Source organism: Sebastes umbrosus, chromosome 13, assembly GCF_015220745.1.
Source record: "Sebastes umbrosus isolate fSebUmb1 chromosome 13, fSebUmb1.pri, whole genome shotgun sequence".
Classification (NCBI taxonomy): domain Eukaryota; kingdom Metazoa; phylum Chordata; class Actinopteri; order Perciformes; family Sebastidae; genus Sebastes; species Sebastes umbrosus.
The window spans coordinates 14,914,322-14,926,396 of NC_051281.1; positions in this window are offsets into that span (position 1 = coordinate 14,914,322).

Genomic DNA, 12,075 nt, shown 5'->3' on the forward strand with positions numbered 1-12,075 from the left:
GGTGCCAAATTCAAAGAGAATCCACCTTTTAATAATAAGATGCACTTCACTATAGGAGCCTGTCATGGACACATTTTGCTAGAGGCTATGTGGTGTATGATATTAACATTTTAGCCTAATTGTCTGTCTGCCTTCATGTGCCCTGTAGCCTACACTGTAAACAATTGCTGTTAATTGACAGCAGGATTTCAACAGTATTAACCTGTTATTGCGAAAAACAGTGCTTTACTGTTATTACAAAAGAAAACCTGTTAAATTACTATAATGCATTCTTAAAAAACATCACTTTACTGCTGATCAACTGTCTAAAGTATCATCAGTAACAGTTTCATGCAGTGTTTTTTTAATTCTGGGACCTGATCTGCACATGTGAGGCTTGTACATTGTACATGATTGTAAAATCAGTGAATTAGCTCTGTTCTTCACTCACATGTTGTTCTGGTTTGCATTCTATGCTGGTAGCCAGCTATAGACAGACATTTTGGGAAAAGTGTCAACAAGTCTATTATAGCCTTTTTCCTAACAAGTGCCTTTAATTGTATTTAGTGTGACTATTCCTATGTCTGTAACCTGCTAAGTCTATTCATCTAGGCAAAAAAATAATGTTTATTAAAATGTATGTAAAAAATACAACCTAAATAGTGCATTAAAACAAATCAGTAAGATAATGGAAAAGAAAGGTGAAAAACAGCTATATAATGTATCTTTAAACAGTAAATCAACTGTAAAATATTGTGAAATTAATACAAAAAAAACCAGTTCAAATTGCATTTTTCATTAACAGTACAAAGCTGTAAATTTCAGCGACGGTATAATAATGTTAAATTTACAGTAACATAAAGGCAACCCTTCTGCCAGTTCTTTACTGTTATTCTACTGGGAAATTCTTAATAGTGTACTGTATATCTGCACTGCTTGGCACTAACTGCATCATGTGCATATTCATTTAGGACTAGGGATGTCACGGTACCAGAAATCTAGTAGTCGATACCAATATCAGTGAATTTCCACGATTCTCGATACCAAATTCGATACCACGGTAAAAAACAACAACAATAAATCCCATGTAATTCAACATATACTGTTTTATTAAAAAACATTTGAACATTACAAAAAACAGAGTCATGTAGCCTTTAAGTAATAAATAAAAATAATTGACCCATTTTGTTCATTTTGGCGTATCAGCGGCATGTTATCAATCGATAGTCAGACGACGGACACACTACATACTGACCGTGAATGCCTCTGGTCCGTCATCTCAGAGTAGTAGGAGCAGGAGGCAGAGGATTTGTTGTCGAAGCGAAAAGCAAACGCCACACAAGTTGTCACAAGTTTTTTAACCGGTGGGAAAATTTTCCTCACTGTCACATCACTACCAACGACCATTACAGGCATCGTACGGTACCCTCGGTACCTACTGTAGAGAAAGAGTACCGTCACGTTTTTAAAATTTTGGCATCGACTTGGTACCGAAGTATCGGTTCTCGTGACATCCCTATTTAGGACACATTTTTTTCTATTTTCATCTGTTAACGTGTTATTTCAACAGCTTTTGTATAGGCCACATTCTTTTATATACGTTGTTGAACAATGCTCCTCTTCTGTAGATCTGTCAAGAATGGCCTTTCACTAATCTTCACCAACTGCTTGTATTTTTCTCTGCTGGCGTGCTTTCACCTTAAGGGTCAAGGTTGCATATTCCTCTGAGCAGCATTGTGTAGTGCTATGCGTTTAAAGCCCCCTGGAAAGGCAAGTCCATGATTGGCTCTTAACTATGTAATAGGCCTTTCTCACAGCAGACATTTTGACTTGTCATATAGTAGGAAAAGCTCAGGTGTAACTAATAACACAAACGATGGCTCTGTTCTATACAAGTGCTACAATGAGCGTGACATGATGAGCTATAGCATGCATGATATCAAGACCATTGGTGCCTTCAAATGGGGTCGTGTTTACCGCGTTGACGAGAAGAATCCATATGAACGCCCCTCTATTGTGGTAACCACGACCTCATGAGTGGAACGTTTCTGAAAGCTCAGAGTTTGCGACGTGTTTGTTGACGTTGTCAGAAATAGCGGAGGACATGGAAGTTCATTTTGTTAGCCTCTGTGGCTTCTAGACGCCGACAGTAACGTTAATATTGCCGTTGCTTAGCAGCGGTGTCCTCACGACTTAACCGCTTGAACGCCAAACATATCGTGTACATCTATCGGCTCTGCTCATATTCAAGTGCTCCAGTGAGATTGACAGTGAGCTAGCATTCACCATATCAGGAACCTGAAAGCAAAGCAACTAAATGGAATTCAGCCATCATCAATTTCATTATTTAAACCTCTGCTTTTCTTACTGTGATGAGTCAAAATGTCTTCTGTGAAAAAGAACCAGTGGAAAACATTGAGCATTGAGTGTTAGCTGGTTTAACCTAGTTTCCTAGTTAGTCGATTAGTCAAGCTTTCTAACCAAATACAGTCCATTTGATAGATTTGGTAGTTTATTCCATGGCAGAAAAACATTTCAGTGATTGAAAGGGAAATAAAATGGTAACGTTACATGAGCTGAAATGGAGCTGTCAATCAAGCGTGAGCTGATCACGCCCCCACAATTCTGAGAAATGGTTTGAGCAGCCAAATGACTTGTTTTTTGAACTAGGCTTTCTAACAGTTATGAACAGATTTTTGTGGATGCTTAATGAGACACACAACTTTGATATCGTATATGTATTTTGTTTCTATTTCAAGCCAAGTTTGCAGAGTCTTTAAGCGCACCTATATGCGCACATGCATACAGTTGTGGCTTTTTATGTACAGTAAGCACTGTTCCTATGGTGGCAGGTTTACATACATTAGAAACAAAAAATGAAAGGATACTTTGAGGAAAACAATTTAATTCACTGTACTTTGACCATTCCATTTATTTTTATTGGCTCTCTTGCATGAGGGATACCCTTTAGTGATGATTGGATCTTCAAGTGCTTAAAACAATGTATATGATTTTCAACCAGATTATGCAAACTGCAAATCTTCTATTTCCCTACTTGGAGAAAAAAAAATTGTATACTATTTGTTTTTTTGTATGGATTAAACACACAAGAGGTTAATATGTGTTAATTAGTGAACTTTAGATAAGCTAACCAGCAACTATAGCTGTAGCTTCATACTTAGCCTAGATGTAACAAATGCGATCGGTATTGATCTTCTCATCTAACTCTCAGCAAGAAAGCAAATAATCCCAAAATGTCAAACTACTGCTTTAAAGGGATTTTGTCCAGAAAACATTCAAAAACATCTTTATTTCATTCACTGATTGACACACACTTTCCCAGGTTATTCTCCAGTCCCTCTCTGTTATCTGTACATGGCCTTGAGAGAGAAAGAGAGGATGGAGGGGGGGGGGTCTCTTCTCCTTTGGGGAAGCATTGCACGAAGACCCTGGTTCGACACATATGAGGATCGGCAACAAAAGTCCCATTATGCCCTCTCATATCCATACCCAAGGCCCTAGGAGTGATGCATCGATTCAGCCTTCAGTACTCCCTTGACTGCACCATGCTAATTCCAACTGCACGAGCTCTTTGGAGAAATCCTACCCAAAAGGCAGGACACAGAGTCGCCACTGAGCCGCTCTGGACAATGACAGTTTGCACTCCAGTATCATTCACTGCTGCTGTCCCTGTTAGCAGTGTTTCTTTAAAAAAAAAAAAAATCTATTTAGAGACAAAAGCAATTGCTGATTGTGTCAAAACTGTCCAAGATTTAAACACAAAATAAATGTGTTTAATTACGTGTGGATGCTACTGCTCATCGTGGAATAATGTCCTGTTAAAACGCAGCTGACTCGACCAGAAGCGAGTGTCCGCGCTCGTATAGGAGCAGCCTGTGAAAATCTCGGTGTGCTGTGGAGGTCACGGTGAAAACAACAGCAGTGCATTTCCAGGTAGCCACGTCCATTGTCTCCTTCCTCATATGGGCATGTTCGGTCTGTGCCTTTGTCCTTGTGTCAGCAGGCAGGACATTCTAAATTATTTTGCTCAGCTGCCTCCCTGAACTCTTGCTACAGCACGTCAATACACACATCATGCAGACACCCGCACATACAGCTACAGGGATCACAGTTCATGTCCATCACACACTTGAATCCTCCTTGACACACATCAAACCTCGAGGAAATAAAAAAGTTAGCCAGACCGCTGTGATTTTGGTGTTTTCGGATTAAAATTTCAGATTATGGCTTTTGTAAACGAGTGTCTTAAAAGATTAAAAACTGGTATGTTTAAATTGAATTATTGATGAATTAAAAAAACAACATATTCACCTTTAATTTCCTGCAAAATAGAGTATTTTGTGCATGAATATTAGTTTATTACAGCTGTAATGAGGACAGTTTGAAAGCATTAAAGCTGAATGAATGTAAAACACTTGCTGATATACCCATTCCTGCCCTACACACACACACACACACACACACACACACTCAGTGGAATAGTTCATTTCCCCAGGAATGAGGTTAGGGGTTTACATGGCACGTGACCGCCTGTTTTTTAACCTTCTGCCTACAGACTCTTATGTCATGTGTGATCACTTCAGCGATGTTGCCGGGCGTTTATTGTCTCTGCCATGAAACACTGACTTTGGAGGAACCAGCTGCATCGAAGCCTTTTCCTCACAGGGGCATGCGTCTTGATGTAACAAAGGAGATTTTATTCCCCTGATCGGTGGTTTGTAGAATTATTGACTCATCTTCACGGTGATTGTCGTTAAACGTTGTGTAATAAAAGCAGCTTATAGCATCAATCTAAAACGGAAATAAAATATATATTTTGAGTAATTCCACTGGCACTGAAAAGTAATGCTTCTCCAAACTGTGTTTATATTTTTTATCATTACGCAACTTAACCAAATCCGATTTGGGGGCTATTCATGGAATAAACAACATAATTTGCCGAGATGCTGCACGGTATCTCTGGGCTATCACAGGCAGTGATTTTCATCAGTAGAAATAACACACACACACACACCGAGGATTAAGACACTGTAGTCTAGTCACAGAAATGACACATTTTTACTACAAAAAAGCACAAGATGTTACATAAAGAAAGATGTGCAAAAACATGCAAAAACCACAGGCTTGATTTCCCACATTATTTTCTAGATGTGTATCCAAGTCCCTGTATAGACTAGGGCTAAAATCCTAATAGGGACAAGCTTGAAGTGAATAGAGCCCACAGAGGATAAGCTACTAAATCTTGCAATAAAAGCAATGTGATTTACAGTAAATTCCACAAGGCTGACAGTGCCACAGCTGAGGGCATAAACACTCCTTTCAGTGCTGCGCTTCAGCTCTGTCTGCTGTGAACTACAATCACACAGGCATGCTGCTCAGCGGCACTGACTTTGATAAATCACCAGGAAGTCCCACTGTTGGCTTCAAACTAGAACTTGTTCAGTTGCAATTCTGCATTTGTCCCTCTTTAATGTGTATGGAAGTGGCTTTAGCAGTAATCTGTCAGTGATTGATTAGGTGTGGCCAAATCCCCTCTCTCCGTTCTCCTCCGCTGGCTCACTGTTCAGCAGCCACAGCTGTGTATTTACAGAAAGATGGCTGTGTTAGAGAAGAGGCTGCCTTATTTACCTGCAACATAAACATGGTTACTTCCACTTGGGCGACTACACACACACACACACAGGATGACCACCAGTAAACAAGAAACAAGAAGTGACATGTTCTTGTTGGTGCTGGATTCATGCACCAACGGATAAACAAACAGGCTTATAGACCTATGACGGGTTTGTTTTGGGAGGAAGAAGCTGTCATCTATGTTTGCAACAGTCAACAATCACACCGATGTGAAGTCTAGACAGCACATACAGTATATCTTAATGCAGCACAATAACCCCTTACTGAAATGTATGTAACTATTAAAACATATTTATTTTGTATGTGACACAAGAGGTTGAAAAAGCAATTTAGACAGGGTGCTGGATATTGATCACACTTACCAGCAGATCCATTTTAATTAAATATTAAGAGAGTGCGCTGCATTGATAGCAACCGAGCAGCAACCGTTTCTTGCTTTTCTTTTGCCATCATTTTTTTTTTTTTTTTTTTTTTTTTTCCACACAAACTAAAAAAAGGAGACATGCTTTAATAACACTCACATGTAATTAGACTTGAAGTATTAAAGCAGGGCCCGGGTTTGCATCCGACGAATTTTGTATTCAAAGAATATTTTAGTTATTTTTAAAAGAAGGTCTGAGTATGAACATCCGTGCATGAATTTTAATGGCGATACTTAAATGGTAATTATTCCACTCAGGCTCAAACGTAGGTAACAAATGGAATTCAATCAGTGTCCGTGCATAATGATGGTCATTAGGAGAAAGAAAATAATAATGACATCCTATCTGCATTAAACCTGCAGACACTTTACACAATGATCCCGCAGCCATTATTGATCTCCATGGAGATAAGCAATTGTCACTTTTCAGCATTGTGCCTGAATGTTAAATACAGCTCATTTTGTTTTTCCTGCAAACTATTTCAGGCAACAGTACATTTTCATTTAATTTACTTCCCTACTTGAGATCCTCGGTCTCATTCCACATGATTGTAATTTTGGTTCATTGTCACAGCTGCCTCTCTGGTTACCACTATGTTTTTTTCCTCAGATTCAAGGTTTTCATAAGGCTCACATAAAATGAGCATCAAACCTGAATGTGTCTGTAGAGATAGTTTACAAGCATATTATTCTACATGTAATGCAGCCATCAAAAAATCAATGCACACTCTGTAGCTTCCTCTTCCTTATCACTGCATTATGTTTTTACAAACTGAAGGCAACCATTTATCAGCATAAATTGATATAAAAGCAACAGAGAGAGACTTCAGCCAGATATTTCATGTATACTCCAAAGACACGTCTCAGTTTTCATCTTTTTCTCTAACTAATTATTAGTTGAATATTGTAACAGTTGCTTACACATATTGTACAGTAGGCAGCTTGTATTGAGTCGCCTCCAAGATGGCCACTTGGTTGAATAATTAAATAAGATCTCCAATCAAATGATCCATGATTTGCATGCCTTCTGTTGCCAACTAGCTCCATCTGTTTGGTTTTGAGAGCTCTGACACAGTGGCTCGTGTGAGTGAAACAGCAATAATGTAATTGTGGATGTGACAGATACACCAGATGATGCCGGGACTGTTCGAAAGTCTGGTCCAAGACATACTGTACAGCACGGTGTCATATGGTCTGCGAGAAAGCATGACAAAAAAGTGTTTCATACTGTCTCCCCGTCACGATTAACTTTAAAGAGCCTCCGCAGTGACAGCGCTCATTCATCTGATAGCTGGAAAGTGTGTTTAAAGCGTCTCTTGAAGCATGCATCACAAAGTTCATGTATCTTAATTGAATAGCAGGCTTCAGAGCTTGGTGGGTGAAGGACAATGGCAGCAGGGCCGGTTTGGCTGGGTGCCAGTGGACGGTGCAGAGCGGGCCTCAGCTCGCCGCAGCAGGCAGAGCCCACGCCGGCGTCCACATCAGGAGAGACAGCCTCCGCTGCTTTGATGGATCTGTCATAGCAGCCGGTGTCTGCCCTCAGCTGGGGTTCAGGTATTCACCACCGATAACGTGTTACTAGAATCTGAGTGTATTTTCTATTGTTTGTCTCCCTTTCCTGATGTGTCTGAAGGACAATGCAGCACCTCTGATCACTTTGTTTTTAACATAACGTGTCAGTAACCAGTTGAATTGTTTAATTTAAACTTCCCTTTAAAGCTTAAGATACTCCTGTATTGCATATGACTTGATAATCTCCACTATTTAACTTTCTAGTTAACTATTAAACATTATTTGGGCCGACAATAAACAGCTTTCATGCCACTAGAAATTAAAATAGCCACTAAGACACAATTTTCTCCAGTTGTAGGCTTTTTATATTGAAGTACATCCGCTTATTAAAACCAGTGATGACAAGGTCATTCAATTAATGTCTCTCCTTTTTATCAGCTCCAGTAGCTCCACGGTGACTGAGTGCCACTTTGCCCATCACACTCAAGTGCTTTTGTGACCAAGAAGATTGAAGCCCACTCTGATCACACGACACATATTTTTCTAAATACTGGTTGATGAAAAATGAGAGAAATAATGAATATATTTAAAAGATTCTTTTCTTTTTGTACAAACAGAGTATTATTTTGATAGGTATGGTCATGATTCGTATCAGTTATGATAACATTTAATAATTACCACATGTACTATAGAGACAATGGGTAAAAGTAAGTTTTACCATGCTGTTTATTTCAGTTATGAAAACAAAAGGTAAATATTAAACTTATTACTTAAACTGATTTTTTAACATGTCCAGCTTCTTCCTGGTTTAATTGCGACCTTGTGTGCTTGTCATAGCTGTGTGTGCATACAGGTTTACAATGAATGGACAGTTCACTTTTGTTTTCAAATCCAAGTAACATAACGTGGTAATAACGTGGTTAAACTGGGGACTTATTTTAAATTTTAAATGCATACCATGTGTAATGCCACAAGGAATTGGGCTCAAACGCGTGACACAGAGAGAGGGAGTCCAAAAAAACAGTCTTTACACGAGAGGTCAGTCCAGAAACAGGTGAAGGTAACCAAAAACGCAAAGGCAAAGTCTAAATACAGAGAAGTCATTTCAAAATCCCACCAGGAATACTCAAAGAAACAAGGCTGGAACGCTAACTAAGAAAAGCTAAGAGAAACTGGCAGAGACAAAGGAGGGTGATAACGAGGGACAGGGTTAAACTCATCAGGGCGACGTAGACAATCACACAGGTGGGAAACACACAAGGGCAGGAAGTGAAGTATCTGAAACAAGAGACAAAGGTGAGTATACCAAAATAAATACAGATAAATATCTGAAAACTGGAAACAAGGAACCTTAGAGGAGAGCGGGACATGACACCATGGGTCTTTAGAGGCCTGTGTCCGTATCACAGCTCCTCTAATTTATTATTCAATTAAGACCTCAAGTGCCATCTAGTCCTCAAACGATTTGTTTTTAGCAAATTTCTGGTGTCAGAATGTCAAAATCATTATTTGTTTGTCTCTAAAAAAGTCTATAGAGACCAAAGGTATCTGTGTCTTTTGATTTTCAAGGTATGCAGGTAGCAGATATAGCCTAATAGACGGTAATGTTGTGTTTTCTTCTTTAGCCTATGATGTACTGTCCCTGAAATGAACGCAGACACACGGAGGATGTCAGATGTACTGCAGAGCAACTCTTCCTGTCACATTGGAGGGTTCTAATAACAGAACCCTGTAAGTGAAGAGAGGACAGAGGGAAACGATGGTGAGGATTATGTTTTTGCACAAAGTGACAAATCAGATATTTCGAGAAGCAGAAATGGAGTATGAGTTCGGCAATGCTAGCTCAGAGGTCATGACCTTGACTGTCAAATAGCAGACCGCTGCACACATTTTGTGCACAACCATTTTGCAATGACCTATATTTAACACAGAACAATATGTATTTTAAAAGTAAAACATAACTGCATTGAATGTAAGTAAGTTATGTTTAGAAATGTAAGAATGTAAGAGGGGCCTAATAGTTAACTAAACTATGTTCTAAAAGTCCACAAGCAATGTTATTTAAATGTATGTGGCGGGTATCTGAAGACACGAGGTATGTAGGAATATTTGGCAAAACACCTTAAATGCATTTAAGTGTTAAAAGCTGTCTGACATCCCCATATCTCAGCCATGGAAAGTATTATCGTAACCAATAGACATTAAAATAAGACCCAAATTGCACATAAAGCTAACTTCTTAATTTCCCTCTCACTTTTACAATAGCGTATTAGGGCCATTGTAGGTAATAAAAAAAAAAAAAAAGAAGAAAAAGAAGAAGAAGAAGAATTACGGAGGGGGGGAATATTCTGAGATTAAAGTCAGGAAAAAAATCTTGGATATTCTCTAAGATTAAAGTGATAATTTTATGAGAAAAACTCACAAATTTGCAAGAAGTCATAAATTTACGGGAAAAATATGCACCATGGTAATGAAAATGTTTTTCTTGCAATATAACTTTTTTAATTTTTTTTTTTTTTATCCTACAATGGCCCTAATATGCTGTCGTACATTCTTCTGTTTCAGGATGCCAAAAATATTTACATGAAACTAACCACTGATCATTAATACAAATAAAACATGAACACTTTACGTGGGAAACATCCCCATATATATATGTGCTGTGCAGCCTACTATAGCACAGACAAATGTGAGAGAGGGCTTGTGAAACACAGTGCCTGCGGTTGGATTCATTTTGCAAGGCAATGCTTTTCCAAACAGCTCCAAGACTTCCTGATCGGCTGTAATCCCCAGCTTTCACACATAAGTCATTGAGAGCGATGGAGTCCCCTCTGTTTACTCACTCCAAACCAAATGATCTTTCACAAGTAGACCACTTCAGATGTGAAATGGAATTTGCCCGGCTGTTCTATCCCAAGTCTATTTCTCTGTACGCTTTACCAATTCCCAAATAGGGTTCAGTCGCTCACAGGTAATGTCTGCGAGGATTGAGCTAAGGCTCCTCTGCTGTTTTAATGGCCCACGGGAAAAGGTATTTGACGGAGGTAAAGAAGTACTCTTAAGCACACACGCAGCACTGAATTTCATTTTGTTTTAGTTGCTGTAATGCATTTGTTCATCGGACAGTAGGGGATGTTTATAAGAGTGTGTGAATGATTTAACATTACAGCACTAAAATGACCTATATAGTTTCATTCAGATTCAATGCTAAAATTCATACAACTCATCCAGTTAATAACCTGGAAGAAAAGAGGGTGGATATTCATATTTCAGTATGTGATATAAAATATAATTTCTTCTAAAAAAAAACAAACAATAGATGCTTCCTCTGTCATATGAGAGTTTAAAGAGCGTAGCTGATGGCTTTATCTTTCCAGTGGTTGACAGTGTTACTGCTTTGGTGCGTAGTTATGATAAATGGTTGTTTTAAGAGGGCTGCATTTACTTTGTAGAGTCATTATGAGAGTATTATGTATGAGAAAACAGTCATTAATATTCATTATAATTGCAGCCTACTGAGCTGAATGCTGATGGAGTGTGTTCGGACGCTGCCTGTTCTAATGTATCTCTTCATTGCATCTGTGCAGCAATAAATGTAGGTGTTTAGGAGGGTGTCTGCGACGCGATCGCACTTTTACTCATTTTTCCACTCAATCAGGAAGCTCACGACACCCTTGTGGGAAGTAGAGATTAACATACAATGGCAATAACATGCTCTAACAGTACAAACATTTCAGAAATATGACCTATAAAATGCCTCACTCGCTGCGTATTTCACTTTGGTAGAATTTAGTGCATAAGCTGCCTCATATAGTCTCCAAAGGATGCAGTGTTCCTATTCCAGTTGATAAGGGCTCCAATTTTGTTTGTGTCTGGTAATTGGAGCAATGTTGAAGAGAGGAGCACTGATACATGTGTGAATGAGGCTGGCTATGGAAGGGAAAGGTCAGGCCCCGGACTCGCCTTCCTCCCCCAGGGCCCTCAGCAGTAGGGGCCGGAGAACACCACAAACAATTAAACATGTTGCTTCTCGGGGTAGAGCAGCCGTACTCCTGTTGGTTAGAGAAGTTTTTTTACCTCAGTGGGTTGCTGTTGGTCACTCTTCAGAGCAATAATCTGCAGGTCTGAGCAATCAATACGGCCACGACAGCTTCAGCTTCCATTAGCGCCGACATCTCTGGAGTGCCTGTGCATGAGCAGGGAAGCACAGAGTAGGCATCAGCTAACACATCCGCACGCACACACATCCACAGACAAACAGATGTATTCAAGCTCATGCACAGAATCACCCATTCACACATGCACACGGGCATTGACACATGTATGTACAAGGATACACATACGTATATTCACAAAAACATACAGTATTTAACTATAAGAAGTAACAGTTTAATACCATTTCACTGTGTTGATTTACTCATTTGACATGTTTTACAGTGAAAAAAAAATAGCTTCTGATAATATTATCTTTGTCTCAACCATGTCTACTAGGAAATATGTTTATAATA